This window comes from Corythoichthys intestinalis, chromosome 13 (assembly GCF_030265065.1).
Source record: "Corythoichthys intestinalis isolate RoL2023-P3 chromosome 13, ASM3026506v1, whole genome shotgun sequence".
In the NCBI taxonomy this organism is placed as follows: Eukaryota; Metazoa; Chordata; class Actinopteri; order Syngnathiformes; family Syngnathidae; genus Corythoichthys; species Corythoichthys intestinalis.
The window spans coordinates 849,111-872,021 of record NC_080407.1 but is presented as its reverse complement, the minus strand read 5'-3'; the positions used below and the strand labels follow the sequence as shown (position 1 = coordinate 872,021).

The 22,911-nt window shown below is 44.2% G+C and overlaps 1 protein-coding gene across 6 annotated transcripts in view; it reads left to right on the top strand.

Annotated features, from left to right (window-relative positions):
• Positions 1 to 22,911, top strand: part of usp44 (ubiquitin specific peptidase 44) — a 111,336-nt gene that overhangs the window by 37,456 nt on the left and 50,969 nt on the right. For all 6 annotated transcript variants that reach the window (XM_057854660.1, XM_057854658.1, XM_057854661.1 and 3 more), the window contains 2 exons: positions 5,971 to 6,023; positions 7,571 to 7,634. The gene's annotated coding sequence lies outside the window, so the exon portion shown is untranslated. The remainder of the gene's footprint in view (positions 1 to 5,970; positions 6,024 to 7,570; positions 7,635 to 22,911) is intronic.

Here is a 22,911-nt window from a genome sequence, read left to right as displayed (position 1 = left end):
CTTTCATCCTACCCCGGACATACTCAATGATATTCATGTCCGGTGACTGGGCTGACCAGTCCTGGAGGATATTGATCTTCTTTGCCTTGAGGAACTTTGAGGTCGAGATTGAAGTATGCGATGCAGCACCACCCTGCTGCTGAATTTGCCCCTTTTTATGGGTAGGAATGTAAGAGGCAGCTAAGATTTGTTGATATTTCAGACTATTTATGTTGCCTTCCACCCTGCAGATCAACGAGTTAAGAAATCACCAATGATACATTTTCCCAACATGAGTGCATCATTAACCAGACCATTTTGAGACGTTTTTGCGTTGTCAAGGCGTTCCTAATATTTGGATTTTAGCGCCGTTAAAGCTCATTTGTTTTCAGGCCAGGCCCTTTTGGCGTCTTTTGTCTCAGCTCGGAGGGCAAACAGCCGCCCGGGGGGGGGGGGGGGCCTTTGGGCGCGTTTCCTCCTCGGTATGATATGTTTACCAAATACCTGTTTAGAATGCGGCGGTGGCGGCGCGCGCGCTCCCCTCCGGCCCCCGCCGTAAATGTGGGTATTATTTGTCAGGCCTGGCAGTGTCTCCAGGCTGCTTCAGAGAGATACAAGGAGGCGAGTGATAAGGAGAGCATCAGAAGGGCAGTTAATTGCCTGCAGTCTCCGGGAGCCGGGGAATATTTAAAATCTATGGGATTAAAGGCAGATTAAAAAGTGCAGAAGCAGTGGGCCCAATGGCGCTTAAAGATTGCAATCAGCAAGGGTAATGGGAGGAGGGAGGGAGGGAGGGAAGGAGGTTGGGAAAACATCAACCAATGGAGGAGGGGCGAAAAAATGACAGATAGGAAATTTAGACGCCCCGGGTTCCATCTTGTAAGCACCATTCATCTACGTGTAAATCGCTTTTTTTTTTTTTTTTTTTGTCGCTACCCGTCGGAGGCCGGCGACGCTCGGTTCGGCTCGCCGTTCTTATCGCGCCATCGGCGAATTAAAAAGCGACGCCACCCGCCCGCGAGGATTAAGGAGCGTGATTTGAAGACGGCGGGAAAAATGACTAATAAGCTTGCGGGCGGAGAGGGAGGGAAAGGCCACGCTTTTGGAAATACGCACAAAATGCTGGAAAAAAATGTCAAATCAGATGGACGAAAGAGCAGCGCTAACATGCTAATGAGCTTATCGTGGATGTCACCATTTTTCTCAAAGAGTCATGGAGTTTACTGCAGGTCATTGTAAAAAAAATCCAACATAATGTCTGCATTGGAGCTAGCATGCTAATTAGTTTACAGTTCAGTTTTAGGCTAATTGTTGGCAACCTTTGCCGTTTTGAGCTAATTCCTGCTATCGAGACATAAAATAATCCCAAATTGCTTTTTTTCCCACTAGGCGGCGTCATCAAAATCGGCTCCAACCATATATTTTTCTCGACAAAAACATTTTGCCGTCGTCATCGCCTCCCGTTTAAAGAGGGTTGCCTTTGGTGGCGAGATTAGCCTCATAAATTATGCATGGCGGTAATCCGAGGCGGCGATAGAATCTTTGTGGGGGGGGCATCGCCGCTATAAATATGAAACAGATGTTAGTGACATTTAAAGAAAGTCCAATCGGACCCACGCTCAGTCTGCCGTCCTTGCCGTTTCATCCGTCAATGAAATGGACAGTGACCGAGTCGGTTTGCCTTTGACGATGATAGACGTCCAATCATGAGACTTTTTAAAACCAAAAATCTTTTAAAGGGGTTTATCCCTTGTAGACGTCCAATGCCAAGTGGTCGCTGCCAAGCCTCCCACTTCAAATGGATTGGACGTCTATCTTTGTCGGCCAATGAGTTACGTGGAAATCCTTATGTTCATCCATCTAAAAATTCCAGGAACTTTTAGTAGTAAATTTCCATCAGCCTTCTACAGTGTTTCATAAATTTGCGAATGTGCGTGTTGGCCTGCCAGTCAAAATAGAAGCAAGAGCTCTTATCTCTTTTGCACACGGGACCCCTAACCTAACCTCTTCTTCCTCCTCACCATCCTCTCCATCCGCACTTCTGATGTGTGTGCGTATGACTTGTACCTTGATATTTAATGAGTGTTTAGGAGGTCACGTGGCCGACGCGCCTACACCTTCTAACCCTGCAGGCGGAAGGGTTACCACGGTGACGGGCGTCTGCGTGGTTGAATGACGGCCCGTTTAGATTTATGAGGTCATCTGCTGTATCTCATCGCATAAGCGCGCGCGTATAGACACACACTTAAACGCAGGTGTTAAACTCAAGGTCCGGGGGCCTTGTGCGGTCCGTGAAAGTGAATAACGCTAATTTCTTGCCAAAATCACCAAAAATCAGATTGGTGTCACTATTAAAAACTTGAAATGCATACTACAGTTTTTAATGGCTTCTACCTTCAAAAACCAGGTAAGACCATATCAATAAATATAAGTCCATTGACAAAATGGATTGGACGTGTAGCGCCGTCAATGAGTTGCATCGGTTGCCAATATATGCACACACCGGGTCGTGTGTGTGTGTGTGTGCGTGGGCACGCAAAGGAGCAGTCAGATAAGCAGTAATTAGACAAGGGGAGGGCGACGATTAACCTGCTACCTCCCACAACACAACATCCCCCGCCTTCAACACACACACACAGGCACCCCCTCAGGCCACAAGTCTTTCAGCAGCGCGATGATAACGTGGAGTCACGGGCTGGTCACATGGGTCGCATCCTTGTACAATCGTGCGCTTGTGTTTGTGTGTGTGTTGACGGCGTGCAGCATTAAGCGGCCTTATAGTGTTTGTTTGCAAGCAAAGTTTGTTTGATACCCGACAGGTGACTTTATCCGAAAAGGCACACCGGAACGGGGCGCGCTCGAAGACGAGGGCGCCTTTGATTTATCCTGCCCGAAACTTTTTTTTGACCTCCGTCCTCGGCGACTGTCAATCATGTAGCAACTGCTTGTCAGGGTTTGAAGGATGGCGGCAAAATTCCAAACATTTTCTTTCTTTTTTTTTTTTTTTTTTCCCCTAAGAGTTGTATGAGTGTGTGTGTATTTGAGACAAAATGAAAATGTTATATAGCAAACAAACAGTAGTAGGTTACAAACCTAATGCAGTATTTCTGTCAAATTCTCACATACAGTGTACCACAAAAGTGAGTACACCCCTCACATTTCTGCAGATATTTAAGTATATCTTTTCACGGGACAACACTGACAAAATGACACTTTGACACAATGAAAAGTAGTCTGTGTGCAGCTTATATAATAGAATTCATTTATTTTCCCCTCAAATATATAGTCATTAATATCTAAACCCCTGGCAACAAAAGTGAGTACACCCCTACTCTGTGACGACGTCGCGGAGCTGCCGGATATTTGAGACTTTGCGCACCTCCACCTTCCGCTGGAGGATTCCCCCAAAGATGTTTTATTGGGTTCAAGTCTGGAGACACGCTTGGCCTTTACCCTCAGCCTCTTCAGTAAATCAGTAGTCATCTTGAAGGTGTGTTTGGGGTCATTGTCATGCTGAAACACTGCCCTGCAACCCAGTTTCTGGAGGGAGGAGATCATGCTGTGCTGAAATATTTCACAGTACATGTTGGAGTTCACGTTCACGCCGCCACACATGCTCGAGCCCATTGGAACCAAACAAATTAATCTTCGTCTCATCAGACCGTAAGACGTGGTTCCAGCAATCCGTGTGCTTTGTTGACATGTCTTTAGCAAACTGTTTGCGCGCTTTCTTGTGTACCGTCTTCAGAAGAGGCTTCCTCCTGGGGTGACAGCCGTGCACACCAATTTGATGTAGAGTGCGGCGTACGGTCTGAGCGCTAACAGGCTGACCCCCAGCGTCTTCAATCTCTGCAGCAATGCCGACAGCACTCCTGCGATGATCTTTCAAAGAAAGCATTTGGTTGTGACGCTCGGCACGTGCGCTCGGCTTCTTTGGACGACCGACCCGAGGCCTGTTCTGAGTGGACCCTGCTCTTTTAAAATGCTGGATGATCTTAGCCACTGACCTGCAGCTCAGTTTCAAGGTGTTGGCAATCTTCTTGTAGCCTTGGCCATCTTCATGTAGCGCAACAATACATCTTTTTAGATCCTCAGAGAGTTCTTTGGCTCAAATCACATACTTCAGCCATAACCCGGTCAGGCCAACAGCACCGTCTACTCCCGCCCAGGACTCAGCTCAAGACTATGAGCGACAGGGCTTTTGCAGCTGCTGCGCCCCGTCTGTGGAACGCCCTCCCAGACCACCTCAGAGCCACGCAGACGGTGGATGCATTTAAAAAAGGACTAAAAACTCACCTTTTTAAAAAAGCTTATTCTATCTAATTTTATTTGACTGTCTGATTTTTATCTGATTGGTATCTGATTTTATCTGTCTGTTTTGCTTTACTCTTTTATTCTTAGTCTTTTTATTATTTTATTTTTTGGCAATGTGCACTTTGAGATTTGTTTTTCAAATGTAAAGTGCGTTATAAATAAAATTAGTATTATAGTATATATAGTATTATTATTATTATTATTATGTGGTGCCATGTTGGAACTTATGAGTGAGTGCGAGAGCTGCACTACAAATTGGAACACCTGCTCCCTACGCACACCTGGACCTAGTAACGCTAAGGAGTCATGTGACATTTTGGAGGGAAAATGACAAGCAGTACTCAATTTGGACATTTAGGGATGTAGTTTCTAAGGAGTGTACTCACTTTTGTTGCCAGGGGTTTAAATATTAATGGCTTTATTTTGAGAGGAAAATAAATGAACTCACACAGACTACTTTTCATTGTGTTAAAGTGTCATTTTGTTAGTGTTGTCCCATTAAAAGATATACTTAAATATCGGCAAAAACGCGAGGGGTGTACTCACTTTTGTGATACACTGTAGAGGCATTCTCCCGGTGAAACATCGGTACATTCCTATTTTATCGCTGGTCAAAACTTAGTCATTGAAAATACAGTTTCTGTTGTTGTTGCCAGCAGTTTATTCAGAAGGGACTAAAATGTACAAAATTATACAAGCTGTGTAAGCGCAATTTACCTACAATTTCAACCAAATAACACTCCATTTTAAAGTGCTGGAAGCCCAAAAAGACACTAATTGAAAATCACGCTGGGAGGAAATGCCTTTCTTGAGACTACTGATGCGTTTTGTCCGTCTTGCAATCGTGTTACTTTGAAATTGTTTTTCACTTTGTTGGCAAAGAAGGGTGACTGTCAAAGTTTCCCAGGGGGGCTTCAGGTGTTTATTTATTTATTTCCCTCCCCCCCGTGACTATTACTTTGTATCTGTGAGCAAAAGTCGTGCGCGTGTCAGAATGTTTGAAGCCTTCTCATCCTTCTTCCCCTCCCAGTGAAACAAACATTTGACGGCTTTTGTGGAGGCTGTCGGAAGAGTTTTTTAGCCGCCCGCCGTCGGTGGCGGCGATGGCGGCGGATCTTCGGCGTAATCACCTTGACACCCGTCAAGCGGCGGCGTGAAACAATACTCGCCAAATACTCGCAAGCGCACATCAAGCGGCTTAGAGGCGACGCCGCCTTCGCCGTGACGCTGATTTGCACTTTCATGCAAATAAGCGCTTTGTAGTCTCCCTATGAAAAGGTCTTATTAAATCTTACTTTGCATTATTCGCCCATTTGGGTGGGGGGGAAATCTATCAAAGGCTTCACAATTCAATAACTTGTTTTTTTTGTTGTTGTTCTGCTTATTTATTCCACATTTTAATTAACTTTGGAAAACATTGGAGGAAGTGCGGCGAGCCAGCGACGGCTTTGCGACTCCCTCAGATCTTCTTCTCTTGCTTCTTGGGGGTCCGCGGGGTGGGAAGGTGAACTTTTTCAAATGCAGAGTCGCCCAAAAAAAGGAAGGTTTTGGGATTCGTCCATTTTATTGCTGTGTATCAGTAGGGCTGGAAGCCATTCGTTGATGAAGCTTGACCTCGACTTATCTGAATTTCCCATTTTGCCTTTTACTCACCGTTTGACCATTCTTTGTTCACAGACCTCATCACCTCTCTGCCACCTTTAATTTCACAGTAAAAGCCATCAAGAAAGGTATCTAGTTATTTTGTTTTTATTTTTTAAATTTGACATTAGTTGTAGAACAGGCATGAAACTCTTTCACCTTTCGGCAAAATTTGCCGTTTTGAAGTCGAAAAGGGTGTGTAGATCCAAGGAGAAAAGTTTTAAGGGGGGTCGGGAGATGACGGACGCTCTGCATGCAAGCTGGAAAAGCGGCACAAAGCCAAAAAAGCGCACCAGAGTGGCCAAAACATTGACTTATTTCAACGAAACAAAGGAGGGTACACTGTTGTATTCTGTCTCTTAAATGACAAGTTTGGCCTCACTTCACCCGTGAGCGAACACCTAAAGCGCTGTCACCCAGTTGTCATTTTGGCAGACAACAGGAGACAGTCCATCTAACTAACTAACGACATGTTTTATTGAAGTTACTAAGCCTGTCGCGATATGCAATGAGTCCATTTATCGCACGGTAAATAAAAATGACGGTAAATAAAATTGAGGGCAGTAATTTTCACGGCTGTGTTTTATCGCCGCGCACGTGCATAGATTTATGCGTGCGTGCTGAGGGCATATGAGACTCAAGCTCCTTTCACAGATGTTTATTGGTCATCATCACACCGTAGAATTAAAGTTGAGGCATACAAAATAAGGAAACACAGCTATATTAAACACTGTAAACGTGAGCATTGCTACATTGAGGCAAATGGGGAAAAAAGACAACCTACTTGAACCTGCTATAAAACTTTGGCAGTCTTCTCCAAAACGCAAACTTGCAACCGCAAAGGTGACACTTCAAACATGAAAAATTGCTGGTTTACAGCATTTGCAAATGAAAAAAAAGAAAAAAAAAATCCATGACTGACACCACACGCTATGACAAAAAGAGCTTTTTTTGCGGAGTGTTAAGCTTACGGTTAGCGGTTTAGCAAACGTACTTCCGGTGAACATTTCAAAATAAAAGCACGTCATGTTCGTCATATAACGATTCCTCGAGTTAACCCCCCCATACTTCAGAATTCAGATTCTACACAAAGACTAGCTTTAAAATGACACCCTTTATGAAAAATCTGATTGGCAATGAATAATTATTATACGATTATATATAATAGTATATTATAATATTAATGCTAGATATTTTTTTAAGAATTGTTTTGAATCATGTTGGAAAGGCGAAGTCAGTGTTCTGAATCTGTTTACATTCCATTATTTTGCACTAGTTAATGCTATCAGCATCTGACCTCATCGTTTATTTGTGATTTATTGTTGTTATTTCCGTGTTTATTTGTACTTGTGTAAAGAATATAAGTGTTCCATTTAAAAAGTGTCATCAAAAATTTCATTGCTAAATTAGTAAAAGAAAAAGGGGGGGGGGGGAATTATTAATCAATATTATTAATTATTTTGCTAATCGTAAAAATAGTCGGCTGACTAATCGGGAGAAAATGAGTTGTTTGGGACAGCCCTAATGTACTGGAACATATTTCCTCAAACACTTTTCACCTTTTTAACCTCTGACCCATTTTCATGCCTGGTAGAAGGATTGTTAATATAATGAAAATTCATTTATTCACTGGCAGGCCTCAGTTCCTGTGCACCTGCTGACCTTTCACAATAAGAGACATCCAGAAAAAGAGAAAGAAGGTAAGTGCAGTTTTTACTTGCACTGTTCAATCGGTCTGTTCATTTTAAAATGAAAATAGCTGTGCGACAAATCACCTATATCTTATCCCTATGAAAAGCGTCGTGAAACCGATTGAGAAGCCGGACACGAACGATAAAAACTCGTTCGGTGAAACTAATATATTTCCGTCGTTCGTGATTCGTTGGGTGTGATGCCAAAATACCGCAAATTACCCTGACTTTTAAATGACCGCTAAATATTAAAACAACATTTCAATGCTTAAACCAATATCGGCGTCCGTCGGCCTCGTTGGAGGCTTTTAAAAGAGCAAAGACAACAAATAAAAAGCGAACGTCTAGTCGCCAGCGGAGGGCCACTATTCCCTGCGGGGGCCCGGCTCACCCGTGCCCGAGCGTCGGTGTCGGATGTGGGCGGCGGCACTGTGAAAACAGCGCTAAAAGCCTGGCGCTTACGATTAAAACATCCGTCGTGGATTAGTGACACAGAAACATACCTGGCCGGGAATTAGCAAGGGCTTACAAATCCCACCTCGGGTCGGCCGTCCGCATTTGCTCATGTGTTGCGTCAAGGCCGAGTGTAACCGGAGCCTGACCGGGGACCCCTGTTTTCCCAAATTCACCCGCTCGCGTCGACCTATTAACGAATTGATGGCGGGAGACATCCAATCCATTTTGATTGGGAGGAGCGAACGAAACGGCCAGCCCTCCCAGTTTCTATAAATTGGACGTGTCATCAGTTATTTGAACGTCTCTTTTGTTCCCAGGTTTTAAGTTGTGTTGCCTAGTTTGTTTCGTCGCATTGACATATACACTTTTGTTTCCCACAAAGTTTGGCTTTGTGGTCATGACTACATGTTGTACTTTCTAATGCTTTTATAAATACATATGTGCATTTTCCTCCATATTTTATAGACTTAGTTTGACTTGAAACATGAAGAAATGACATTTACCTCATATTTTACTCATATATTACTAGGACGTAAAATTGGAAATTTGGAATAAGCCTGGAATTTTAGCAAATCTAAACATTTTTTCATTTAGTTTGGACCCAAGCAACATAAATAAAATGATGACAAACCAAGAACAACATTTTCTTTTTTTTCTGTAACATGGTGTTATTTGTCAAAATCACCGTTCACTATGTGATGAAGCGCAGAGTATTTTGGGTGTGAGTTCATTTTTTGTAGTCACGCTCGTGTTTGTGTCTACCAAGCTTTGAAAAACTTTTTGAAGACCCAGTTCCACAGGTGTGAATCATTTCGTAGCCATACATCGAATGTACAGTGTGTCAAGTCGGTCCCGGCGCGCGCGGAGCAGTGCGTACGCTGCAGAGATTATAGCGGCGAGCCTGAAGAGATTGAGGCGGCCGTCTGTTGTTAGCTGAGGAGCAAATCCTTGTTCCCAACACTGATAAGAAGCTAAAGCGGCGCGGGCCCGAAGGTTCCCCGCCACCGGCGGGCCACCGTAATGAATATCAATGGCAGTCAATACGGGGCCGCGCCGATCCCGCCGGGCCCGGTTCCCTCGCTCGCCGCGCGCGGAAATGCGACTTTAATGCATGCTAATGCTATGTAAACACGTCCCGATCCCAGCGCGAGAGGAGATTGACGCCGGTCGCGCAAAGCCGAGCGAGCCGGCGCCCGTCAGCGCATTTATTTATCCCAGACGTGACGGGCGACGCCGGGTTTTCGGGGACGCGCCTCCGTCCTCAGAGCGCGCCCGATCGGTCGCGTTTTTTCCTTCTCTGGCTCGGAGGTGGATTCGGATACTGTGTCCTTACCCCCACCTAATCCGTGGCAAACCGCCGGCGATTCTTCAAAAATCTCTTTATTGCCACTTACAATTCAAGTTTACTCTCGTACTTTAGCTAAAACGGACCATGAAAAAAAAATGCGTGTCTCAATCATTCGGCTGAGCAAAGTCATCTTAGCTTAATGCTAACATTTAATGCAAACGCCACTGTGTGATGCAGAAAGACCAGGCCTGAATGTGGACAGTGAAAATCTGTGAATAATTTACGCTCATTATTAGAGGTGTGCGAAATTTCCGAGTCTTAGATTGTTTGCGATTCGGCCGTGGAAGATTCGAGAACGATTCACAAACATCCAAATTTCGATTATTGAATTATACCAGGAAAAACGGAAGGAAAACACAGTCAGCGCGGTCTTTGGGACGCAATGAGGAACGGACCGAGAGTAAATATCATATTCAACTCATGCCGCTAGATAAAAAAACAATCATACCTGACTGCGGCTGACAGCCGCTACAAACAACGCCCAGTTGCTAGTTGCTACAGACATACGGCTACAGTAGATATCATATATATGTAGAACTAGATGCAAAATGACAGACGAAAGCGGTGTTAGAACATGTATTATTGAACCGAGATGTAAAATGACAGACTTTCCGGCGTTAGTAAACAGCCGCCATCTTAAAGCAGTACTAAAGCAGTGACTTCTCTAGAAGGCTCTGGTGTTGCGAACCTAATTAACTTTTTATCTAAAATACTCCAAAATCGGCAGAATCTTGTCTTGAATCTATATTTAAATGATGAAATAGTTTTAAAACCTGTGACAAAAGTAGACAGAAGGGAAATTATGGAATAACGGGAGCAATTTTAACAACTGTAACAGTTGATTCACAACATTAAATTAATTGAATGTAGTTTAAAGCTGCTGATACAGAATGGGGACCGGAGTATTTTATTTACTGTTATTTTTGCTTATTTGTTTACTGTTATACGCTAACTTGATACTGAAGTAGTAGATTGGTTTAGCCTGAGAGGATTTTTGAACAATTTTGGAACTAATGAACAAAACATGCAAAAAAAACAAACAAAAAAAAAAAAGGACTTGGGTGCATCAATAATTGTTTTATAATCGAATCGGAGCCTCTGAATCGTAATCGAATCGTTAGGTGCCCAAAGATTCCCAGCTCTACTCGTTATAATAAATATGTACAGCGCGCTTCTGTAAAAAACAACCTTTCAGTCGAAAAGGATTGGACGCCGTCAATGGCATCCAGGAATGTCCGGTTTGTTACAAATGGAAAGACGGATTGGAGTGTTGCCATCGGAACAATTCCAAACTTTCATACGCTCATCACGTAAGCACTATCCTGTTTATCCAGTACGCAGGGTTTTTCCCCAGCCAAGTGAAGAGCGGAACCATTCCGCCGGTACCTTCAACTGTTCCTGACTTTAAAAGAATCCAACAAGTTGACGATGTGTGATTACAAGTGCAAGTGTACGAGGCAGGTGGCTGTTCACCTGCACTTGACACCCGTCAGGGTGTTATCTTGGTGTGTGTGTGTGTGTGTGTGTGTGTGCCTGCGTGTACGTGTGGTTTATCAGTTAAGCCCCAAACAGGGAAAGTTCATCCTCTGTGTAGATGCTATCTGGCCGTGTTGACAGCCGCGAGTCTCGGCTAAGCTGCTGTGCTGAGCGCGTGACAAGAGCGCGCCGCCGTTTTGTGCTTTTTTTTTTTTTTTAAACCTACCCCCACCCCCCCACAAGTAATCAGCGCCCCGACGACGGAATTCCAAACGCGTATCGCCGAGCGGGCCGACCGGTTCGACCGGCGTTGGTGTAACTCACACCATCGTAACTGTTTTTTCAGTTAGACCTTCATTTCACTTTCAGTACATGTTGGCGCACCCCCAGAAAAATGAACACATAAGTCTTTCAGCGCCATTGACGATTGTAAATGGAATTGGATTCCATTTGAAGCGGGAGGCTGGCGGCGAACGTACCTTTGTTCATTCGCTGCCGGACCCTCCCGCTTCAAATGGATTGGACCACTGATGTCAATGGCAGCAATCGGGGAGCGCGCGCACAAACACACATTGCTGTTTTTAATTGCAATTTGTACCTCTGGACGGAATATTTCCATTGAAGCCATCCTTTAAAAAGCAAAACAATGCCGTTCGTAGACAGATTTTGAACGCGTCACCCCCTGGAGGGTACACCGGCACCTTATTATCCGTCTGCCACCGGACCAAATTAGCATCCGGCCCGGACGCATGAATGCCCGCGCACAAGCACGCCTCTTCTCCCGGCGAGTCGGGGCGTGGGTAACCCTACCCTGCCGAGGTCCCTCAATTGGCTCTAATGCGGCAATTAGGCTAATGGAAGGCGCCGCCCGCCACCCAACGAGGAGCCCTTTCCGTACAGGCTAATGGCACTGACGACAGACGCCGGGAGCAGCGGTCGCCGCCGCCTTTCCTCGGTGGGTTCCAGACATTCATTTCAAGGAGGATGGTCGACTTGATATATGAGCGAGCGGTGTCCTGGAATGAATTGGACTTATAAGTCAAGGTGCCCAAAAGCGATGAGTCAGCAGGCCCGGTGCGCTTCTCGCTAGCTGATCCCTCCCGGGCTGCGCGATGTGTCGCGTGTGTGTAATTAAGGCGCGGAAAGATGCACACGCAGTGTTTTTACGGCCTAAGAGGCTTAGCGCAGTACCGCCGTCCGCCACCCGGATATTTCATTTCTCTCCGCTTAAAGAAGGACTAAGAAGACGACAGCGCGCGCTTCTCCCCCGCTCGTCCACTTGATCTTCAAGCCCCCGTATCCAATTTCAATTAGCTTATCTTTGTCGTCCGCCTTATTTAGCCGCCGACGGAGGGTGACGGGGCGGGGTACAGATCCGGGAGGGACGCCGCAACCGAGTGGTTCGCGAGCCGAAAAAGTGTCACGGATGTTACGACGATAGACGTCCGATCCGTTTTGACGTCGTTCCTTCGCCCTTCCCGAATCAAATGGATAGAACGTCTATCGCCGTCAATGGCCGACTTATTTTAAAGGCTTATTTGAACGTCTGCCTTTGTGTGTGTGTGTGTCTTCCTTGTGTCTTCTGGCACCGCAACGTTTGTTTGAAATGAAAATTCCCGAATGTTTGAGGGATTACAGCGGATTGGCAGCCGGCTATCTGCACACTCGTCCTATGCGCGTGTGTGCACGAAGAACACAAGTTGAAACAAAACCAGAGAAAAAAAGGACACGTCTCGCTTGGCCGCCGCGTCGCCGCCGCCATTGACCTTCCTCGTCGTCTGACTTTTATGGCGCGTTCGCACGCACTCGATTGTACCTTCATCCTCACCGGCGGCGCAGAAAAAAAACGCCGTTGCGCTTCATTGGCCGTGAGAGGACGTGATTCCGTGTCCGACTCCAGGTGAATGTCGTTATTTGGACTGCGGGTGTATGCGAGGCCCCTCCCAAGCGCCGGCTCACCGTGCCCGTTAGGGGGGAGGGGGGTTCAATGGAAGGTGATGTTATGCTTGAAACATACCTGTGAGCCTGACCTGCCTGAGAACATAAACAGTGGCTTTTCTTCTCATACAACCTGACAACGTCCTAGTTCAAATGAAAAACTGGCCGATTGTCACGGCGCAACTTGATGACCTGTCTGTTTTTGCATTAATACACTTTGACAACGAGTGGCGACCGATCGTTGTCTGCAATTTGTAAGGAAATACTCAGTGCCGGACTTAGCAATTTTGAGGCCTAAGGCGAACATAGCCAGGGGCCCTCTTTATATGTTCCTTTAACACAAAAGAAGCAGGAAAGGCAGCCTCAAAGGCCCCTATCTACATACAGTACAACCTTTCACTAGATTAATAAAAAATGAACAAAAGTGAGGAAATATAGCTTCAGATTGTATGTCAGAGAGAAAGAAACTGTGCGTATATATCGAGGCTGAAGATGAACAACTACAATCAGGCATGAAAATATGAGTCAGGGGTTAAAAAGGTGAGAAGGGTGTGGAGGAAATGTGTTCCGGTACACTATGCCAAACGACAAATTTTCTCCCAACTAGTCAGCCGACTAGTTTTACGATTAATCGACTAATCTTTTTTACTAATTTAGCAATGAAATTTTTGTTGGCGTTTATTAATTGACAAAAACATTTTGGAACACGTAAATTCTTAAAGTACAAATAATCATATAAATAACAATAATTAATCACAAATAAACAATGAGGTTAAATGCTGGTAGCATTTACTAGTGCAAAAGAATGAAATGTAAACATACAGAACACTGACTTCGCCTTTCCATCATTATTCAAAACAATTCTTTAAAAAATGTCGTAAAATAATGTTATAATAGTTATAATAATTATTCATTGCCAATCATATTTTTCATAAAGGGTGTCATTTTCATCATCATCTTAGTGTAGAATCTGTATTCTGTAGTATAATAGTATTAACATATTACTGAAGCATTTGGGATTAACTCCAGAAATGATGAACATGGTGTGCTTTTATTTTGAAATCTTCACCGGAAGTACGTTCGCTAAACCGCTAACCGAAAGCTTTACACTCTTTGTCATTGCGTGTGGTGTCACTTTTTTTTTTTTTTTTCGTAATAACCAGCAATTTTTCATGTTTGAAGTGTAACCTTTTAACCACAAGTTTGCATTTTGGAGAAGACTGCCAATGTTTTATAGCAGGCTAAAGTCTTTTTTCCCCATTAGCCTCAATGTAGCAATCCTAACAGTGTTTAATATAGATGTGTTTCCTTATTTTGTATGTCTGAACTTTAATTCTACGCCGTGTTGCTGACCATTAAAGATCTGTTAAAGGAACTGGAGTCTCATGTGCCATCAGCACGCACGCACAAATGTATGCACGCACGTGCGCGGCGGTAATACGCAGCCGTGAAAATTACCGCCCTCATATTTATTTACCGCGCGATAAATGGACTCATTGCATATCGCGACAGGCTTAGCAACTTCAATAAAACATGTCGTCAGTTTGACTTACGACACCCCCTAAAAATTTTGACTGCTACTGTATAGTTATGCTCAGTCCGTAGTCATGGAACAGTCCATTGTAGTGCATGTTTGGGGGGACGGAATAATATACTAATAAATGCAGCATTCAAATGGCTTTCTTTTTTGTTTTGTTATTTGTTTGTTTGGTATGCTGACATAATTATACATGACAAATAGTTGGGGGTGCTGCTGGCTCCGGTGGCGCAGGCCCTTGCTGGTTGGGGTAGGGCTAGCTGGTTGGGGGCCCCGACTAGTTGGGGGCCTAAGGCGATCACCTACTTCGCCTTAATAGTAGATCCGCCTATGGAAATACTTTCCATGTCAATGCCAGTTAGAATCTGCGCGCCTGTATTTTGGACGGTGTTTATTGGCTAAACACGCGTCCGTCACTTTTAGTTGATCCTCTAAATACCTGAACAAGTTACTTTAAGGCCACATGCCGGTCGCGCTGTTGACTGTCTTAATGCCCTAATGCTCTGGTCCACACTCATTTCCCCGCCGGCATTGTCAAAGTTAAGCCCGTAAATACTAGAAATAATTCAAAGGAGCCACAAGACACTCACCTGAGTGAGCGCACTCGCGACCACATGCGGGTGAGGTATGGCTAGAATGTGCGGAGGAGAAGCAGGTGTCATTTACTAACTACGGGATATTTAGCCAATTGGGCTATTAGGGTAATTATAACCCTTCAAACAGATGCTGCAATAGCACATGTATGTTGATTGGCTGCCATTGACATCCATTTCGTCGTAAGGAATTATATCATGGCTGTACGTTTACATAAAGCGCAATTATGTACTGCACGATTTTATGGAATCTTGTTGTACAGTCTAGCTCAGTGCTGCCCTGGCGCGTTAGGGCCTGACACGGTACTACACCCACGGTCAATAGGACTCTTCTGAGTACCGTGCTTCAATATCTGTGGGAGTCGCCGCTCGCGTTTTGGTAAAAAGAAGAAGAAAAAAAAACACGATGATCGTCGAAAGGGTCTGATGTCAGTCGTGAAGCAAAGCTGACATCACCTCCACCGAGGAGATTGCAGCAGAAGCTTTTGATTGGGACTTCATTTTTTCTTTATCTGGCGGCGTGTCCAATAGGAGCGGGCCCCCCTGCCCCGCCTTCCCGGGTCCGGCCGCGCTCTCATCTCCATTTTAAAAAGTCTGTCAAATTCTCTTTTCACGCCGCTCGTCCTCCTCCTTTGTCCGCGGCGGGATGAAAGGCGACACTCGACAATCGGACGGAGCGCCGTCCGCGCAAAAGTTATCGGCCGGCGGCCGCGCTTGTCACATTTCCATCACTAAAGCCGCCGCCCGCCGAGCACCTGCTCTTCATTGCGTTTTCCGACATCTTTACACATCAAAACCTCACGAGCTGGAACATTTACCTGGCTTTTGTGAAGCTTGACTCCCCTCGAAACTTTAAACTGCGTGTTACATGTCATATGAAATGCAGTAGATTTATTTCTGGGTTGTTGTTTTTGTTAATTGTCCTCGGAGGTTTCAATTCCAAACTTTATTTTTGGTACATCCCAACAAATTTGAAAAAAATTGCCCATATTATTGGCCTGCAAAATGTTTTGATCCTCTTGCTTTTTTACTTTTGACTGCAGCTCGTTAAGGCGGCTGTTCAAGAAACATAATCGGCGACTACTTTTTCACCCTCCCCGGCACGCACGCGTACACGAACACACCCCTTTTTAATGCTAATGTAACTAATGCGACGGCGAGAATAACAAAGAGGAAGATAAGTTGCGCGCCGACTAAACGCTCGCAAAGTCCAAGTGAAGGAGCCGAGCCGGTCGGGATTGGAGGAAAATCGAAGCGAAATCCAAATCCGTCGTTCAGTCGTCGCCTTTTGTCCCACGTATTTTACATATTTCTTATTCTCACTTATATGTTATTGTTGTTGTTGTTGTGTGGAGCAAAAACCGTCATAATGTGGGATTATTGGCAACTCATTACAACTTTGACATCGACTAATGTGTACGTTATCTCCTCTCGTATTAGCAAGACGTCCAACTGCTTGTTCAGTCTACTTTCAGGTTGTAGACTTAAAGAACATTTTTGAAATCATTGGAACCCCATCACATACTTTCAATCCATATAAAATGAATGAATTTGGCCGGAGGATTTTGAGAAAAAGATGTTCCCACGGAAAAGCGAGTAAACACTTCGCGAGGCAGCTCTATGTTATTCGCGTCATATTTATTTGAACTGGGACAGCTGGCGTGGAACGAGCGTGTTTCTGTGCCGCGGACGGCCCTAGATCCGAATGGACCGGACGCCGTCAGTGGCAGCTGACGAATTCACGTGTAGAAAAAACACGAATCTCCTTAGAACAGTCGAAAGGTTGTTGATTTTTTTCCCCCCTTGGGCTAAGTTATAATATGGCAAAGTTCTAGTGGGATCAATATAAAAACGGTGCCTTTTTAGTATGAGTCTAGAGCTGTCCCGACTAGTCAACATAGTTGACGTCATCGGTGACGCACAAGATCCCATCGACGGTTAATAAAGGAGGGTTAAATAAATATATGCGTGGAAAGTTGAGAATGTCGGACGCTCGATATGCAAGCAGCATAAAGTCAAAAAAAAAAAAACACCAGAGTGGCCAAAATATTGACTTCAACGAAACAAAGGAGGGTACACTCTTGTGTCCTGTCTCTTCGATGCCCAGCTTGGCTGCACGTCGGCCGTGAATGAACACCTAAAGCGCCGTCACCCAGTTGTAATTTTGGAAGATGACAGGAGACAACAAGCGGGCAGATCGTAAGTCCATCTAACTAACGACATGTTTTATTGAAATTCGCGATATGCAGTGAGTCCATTTATTGCACGGTAAATAAAAATGAGGGCGATCATTTTCACGGCTGCGTTTTATCGCTGCAGCATATGAGACTCCAGTTCCTTTCACAGATGTTTATTGGTCATCAACACGCCGTAGAATTAAAGTTCAGACATACAAAATAAGGAAACACATCTATATTAAACACTGTTAGGATTGCTACATTGAAGCTAATGGGGAAAAAAGACTTTAGCCTGCTATAAAACATTTGCAGTCTTCTCCAAAACGCAAACTTGTGATTAAAAGGTGACACTTCAAATGTGAAAAATCGCTGGTTAAAAGCATTTGCAAACAAAAAAATGAAAAAAATCTCTTCCTGACATCACATGCAATGACGAAAATTGCTTTTTTTTTTTTTTTGCGGAGTGTAAAGCTTACGGTTCGTGGGTTAGCGAACGTACTTCCGGCGAACATTTCAAAATAAAAGCACGTCAAGTTTGTCACATAAATAACGATTTCTGGAGTTAATCCCACATACTTCAGAATTCAGATTTTACACTAAGAGTAGGTTTAAAATGACACCTTTTATGAAATATCTGATCGGCAACAATTAATTAATAAAATGCTATTATATATAGAAGTATACTATAATATTAATGCTAGATATTTTTTAAGGATTGTTTTGAATCATGTTGGAAAGGCCAATTCAGTGTTCTGAATCTGTTTAAATTCCATTCTTTTGCACTACTTAATCATCAAACCTCATTGTTTATTTGTGATTTATTATTGTTATTTACGTGCCTATTTGCACTTTATTATTTAAGTGTTCCAAAATGTTTTTGTGAATTAATAGGCGTCAACAAAAACTTCATTGGTAAATAAGTATAAAAAAATAAATGTGGTGGAAAACACAGACAAGGCTGGAAAGAGCCGTTTCTGCTCTTGCACCCCTCTTTAAAATAAACTGCTGTATTTTAAGCCAAAAGAACGCTGCCATAGTAGTTTTACCCTGGAAACCCCCATTTACAGACGTCGCGTAACCGCTTTTGTTTCAACCCAGCCATAAAACGAAGGTAATTAACTATATTTATTAGAGGCGTCGGAAATTTCTGATTCTTAGATTATTCGCGATTCAGCCGTGGAAGACTCGAGAACGATTCACAAACATCCAAATTCCGATGATTGAATTATACCAGGTAAAGCGGAAATAAAACACAGTCAGCGCGGTCTTCAGGACGCAATGAGGAACGGACCGAGAGTAAATATTATGTTCAACTCATGTCGCTAAATAAAAAATATATAACAGTAATACCTGACTGCGGCCATCAGCCGCTACAAAGAGCGCCCCGTTGCTAGTTGCTACAAACATACGGCAACATACGGCTATGGTAGATATCACATATATCTAGAACTAGATGTGAAATGACAGACGACGGCTGCGTTAGATCATATACCATGAACTAGATGCGAAATGAGACTTCCCCGCGCTAGTAAACAGGCGCCATTTTAAAGCAGTAAACTTCTCTAGAAGGCTCTGTTGTAGCTAACCTAATTACTGTTTATCTAAAAAAAAAAAAATTGGCCAAATCTTGACTTGAATCTATCTTTAAATGATGAAACAGTTTTAAAACTTTCTCATCGAAAGTAGACAGAAGGTAAATTGTGGAATAACGGGAGCAATTTTAACAACTTTAACGGTTGATTCACAACATTAAATGAATTGAATGTTGTTTAAAGCTGCCGATACAGAACGGGGACTTGAGTATTTTATTTACTGTTTTTAACGGTTAACTTGAAACAGAAAAAGTACTTTGGTTTAGCCTGAGAGGATTTTTGAACAATTTTGGAACTAGTATGGGAGGGGTTTGGGGGTTGTGGTGCATGAATAATCGATTTATAATCGAATCGGAGCCTCTGAATCGTAATCGAATCGTTAGGTGCCCAAAGATTCCCACCTCTAATTGATATCTAATATTTCGTTTTTAAAAATGACTTCAAAAAAATTATTCACTCGGATATTTTAAACTTTTAAAGAAATTACGTCACAATGAAAAAAATGGTGTCTGTAAAAAAGTCACGGATATCTACCTCATAACTATCGCTTAATTGTTTTTGTTTTTTTGGTGTTGTTACTTTTGCATTTTCTCCGATATGTCTGATGATAATTAATCGACCCAAACAAAGAAAAATTGGGGGAAAAAAATGATTCAAATGGTAAATATATGAAAAAGAAAATCTCGACCGCTCCTTGATATCTGCGATTTCTGCATTGCGACCCTTGTTATATTTCCATGTTTCACCCATAAAATCCCCCAAAATCCAGCTGTGGCCATTCACAGCTGTGTCTCAGTGATACATGCTACATGAAGTTTTTGGATCAAAACAAGGTAAGTAAGCGATAATATCTCGTCGTGGCGTCTGTAATTCTGCTCTCAGGTGCTCACACCTCCAGATAGGGTTTTGCTGTTTAAAAAATCTTTTTTTTTAAAAATGCCCTCCTGTTCAAAAATTTTCTTCCCCTAGAAAGTTGAGATTTTAAGCTTTCCAATGATGTATCACACGTGCATATCGGACAATTTTGAAATTTGGCCAAATTGGGGCTGAGTGTTTTCCACAATATATATTAGATTAGTTGACTAATGGTAAAAATAGTCGGCTGACTAATCGGGAGAAAATGAGTCGTTTGGGACAGCCTTAGTTGAGTCCATCAGCTCATGACAAATGCTGTAGCCGTTTGTAATAACTTCACTTTTCCAAAAACGTCTAATTCAAGTTTCTCGTCCATCCAACAGGTTTCATTCTTACTTTTTGGGGCCCGATGTTTTAAAACGGAGAGGCTGCTCGTCATTTAAATACGGTACCTGCTACCCACACTTTGAATAAAAGAAAAAGAAAAGTCGTTTGATGAATAACGTTCAAGCGGAGGAAGTGGAGATTTGCGCGTCTTGTCCGCCATCAAAGGGCTGACGACCAAGTGTTTTCCCTCTAATTGAATTTGCTATCTTCCACTTTGGACTCTTTTCTCATTATTTTGACTTCCTAAGCAAAAGAAGTTTCACTCGCAATAAGAAAAAAAAAAAGAATCGCCAGCAGCGGGTGGAAAATCGCACAATAAGTGAAATTGATAAATTGTAGGAACCGCAGCGTATTGCTTTCATGATTTTTATATCGGCTCGGGCTGCTTTGCCGCTCTCATTAAAACAATTTATCAGCTGAATCATTCAGAAGGCCAAAAGGAAGTCATTTGTTTTCTTTGTTTGAAAGCCTCGGCCGGTCTTTGTCAAATAAAGGCTCAACTTGTCACCGTCAAAGTGGAAAATTGACGGATTATAGATATTTGAGGTTTTCGTCAAAGTTGACGCCAATAAAGCGAGCGACGCCGCGTCGGACTTAAGCTCCGCTTTGAAGTTGCGAAAAAGCGACCTGGACGCCGTCGGACGTCATCGTGGGCGGGCCGGCGAAGACGGCGGCGGCGTGGCTTCGCCGCGTTTTATGTTCACACAATCCCGCTACCTTTCATGTGCGCGCTATCTGGAATTAATTGCTTTTTCAAAGCGACGTACCGAGCGTTCGGATGTTTTTTTTTCTTCCTCCCCCCGTGTTTGTTTACCTTCTAAAGCCGTTAAGCCGTCCGCACCCTGAAGTTCTATTCGGCGCAACGATGACGGCCAATCGAAGCGCGGGGCGACATCGCGTTATATCGCGTCTTTCGGCCGAGCTTCCTTTCGGCCGTTTTTGTGCAAAAGGGTGGCCGGCGCCGCCCGGGTCCGCGCGACGCCACTGTCGCTAATGTGTTTACACAAGGACCCTCGCATTCCATCCTAAGAGCCTCCGCCGAGGGCCTCTCGCGCACACACTGGCCCGTTCTCAAATATCCATTGCGGAATTATCCCATGGCTCTCCGACTGGAGGGGGAGGGAGGCTTCGGGTCGGGGGGGGGGGGCGTCCGTCACATTAGCGAGGATGCGCCTACAGCTAAACATTGCCACACTTTTGTCCAAAATAGGGCACGATCACGTTTCAACGTTCGATGGCCGCCGACCCTCCCGCTTCCAAACGGATTGGACGTCTGTCGTCGTCAATGCAAACTGATGAGTTAATATGCGTATAGTAGTTTTTAAAAATGGAACAGATGTTTATGACTACTGTAATACCCCTTTCCCACTGGCCAAAAAACCAATGTCAACCCGCTAACAATCGGCTTTTGGTGGCAGTGGGAAAGGTGCAGCGACCCGCCTCGACCCGTGTCAATCAACCCGCCAAGCGACCCGCGTTAAAATCACCTCGGCTCTGATCGTCATGCAGTGTGAAAGCAAAACCCCGGGTCAACAGTCAACACCCTAATCTACGTGGTGACGTAGGCTCTTACGTGATGCGTCATAACAACGTGCCAGTCGCCTCCCATTTAACACGCCCCACAACTGTAGTTACGTCAATGCTAACAACAAAGCTAGTAGAAGAAGAAGAATTCACGTTGCCCACGTTGCCTCAGCGCAAGCTGAGTGTTGATCCTTTGCTGCATTTCGACCATTTTGAGAGCAGTAAAAAGCATGAAAACAGAGAACACAAATGGAAAGGAGACTTCCATGTTGCTCTGTATTGTTTACTTCCTTGAATTCGGTCGCACTTGTAGACGCGCATCTTAGCGTGGTGATGTCACATAACCTTACGCACGGTTAAGGAGGGGAGGGGGTTAGACGGGTGAAGGAAAAAAAAAAACCACAGCTTTTTTTTGTCAATGGGAAAGGTGCCAATTTCTAGTGGGTTGCATCGGCTTGGAAAAAATGCGCGTTGACCCACTAGTTTCAGTGGGAAAGGGGCATAAGTCACTGTAACTTTCCGCAAAATCTGTTCAATGAATTCGGTGATTCTTCTACGTACCAGAAGAGGGTGCCGCTGAATACAAATGTCTATCTAAATACAATATGACGACATCCATCATTTTCAAATGGCTAGTTTTTTTTCAACGTCGCATGGTTTTTATTCAAATGTCTGAAATAGTTCTGTTTGTCAAATTATACGTCAAATTTGTTTTGGCTTTTGATTGCTTTAGGTAAAACGGAAGCGATTGTCATTTAAACGTGTGCGACGCGAGGAGCCGTTTTGCCAACGTCAAATTGGAGAGTCTCTAATCTGGAAAATTAACTGAAAAATGTTTATTTCTTCTCCGTGTTCTCTTTTTTCAATAACCCGGCCGTTGTCGCGGCAACAGATAAAATGGCAGTCGCGGAGGTGAGAGTGTGGGGGGGGGGAAAAACGTGGAGAGCCGTCAGCCATTGTGTTCGGTGACACGATAATCCGCGCAGGTGTTGTCAAGGGCCTTTTTTTCGGGGCGCGCGCCACTCGGCGAACGGCGGATCAGTGTTTGTTTCCGCCGGTTCGCCGTCAGCTGTCACTTTAACGGCGCCCGGATCCCCTCAGAGAGTCTTTGTGTCGCCATTGTGCCGCCCGGAGAGCCGCTTTGGGAATGCCAGGTAAAAGGATGGGGGGGGCGCAGGTAAGCCCCCCTCATGTTCGGGAGCCTTGTCGCGTTTTCCGAGGTGTCAACTCGGAGACTTTATTGTCTTCTAGTGGCGTTGACACGTTAAGAAAGCGTGTCAGACGCTCTTTGGTGGTTTGTTTGTATTTTGGGACGCGGCGGCAGCGGCGGCTTACAAAAGCCCGTGATGTGTTTACCTTTTTCCCCTCAAAGCGTGTCACGCATCAGCCTTATTAAATTTGGA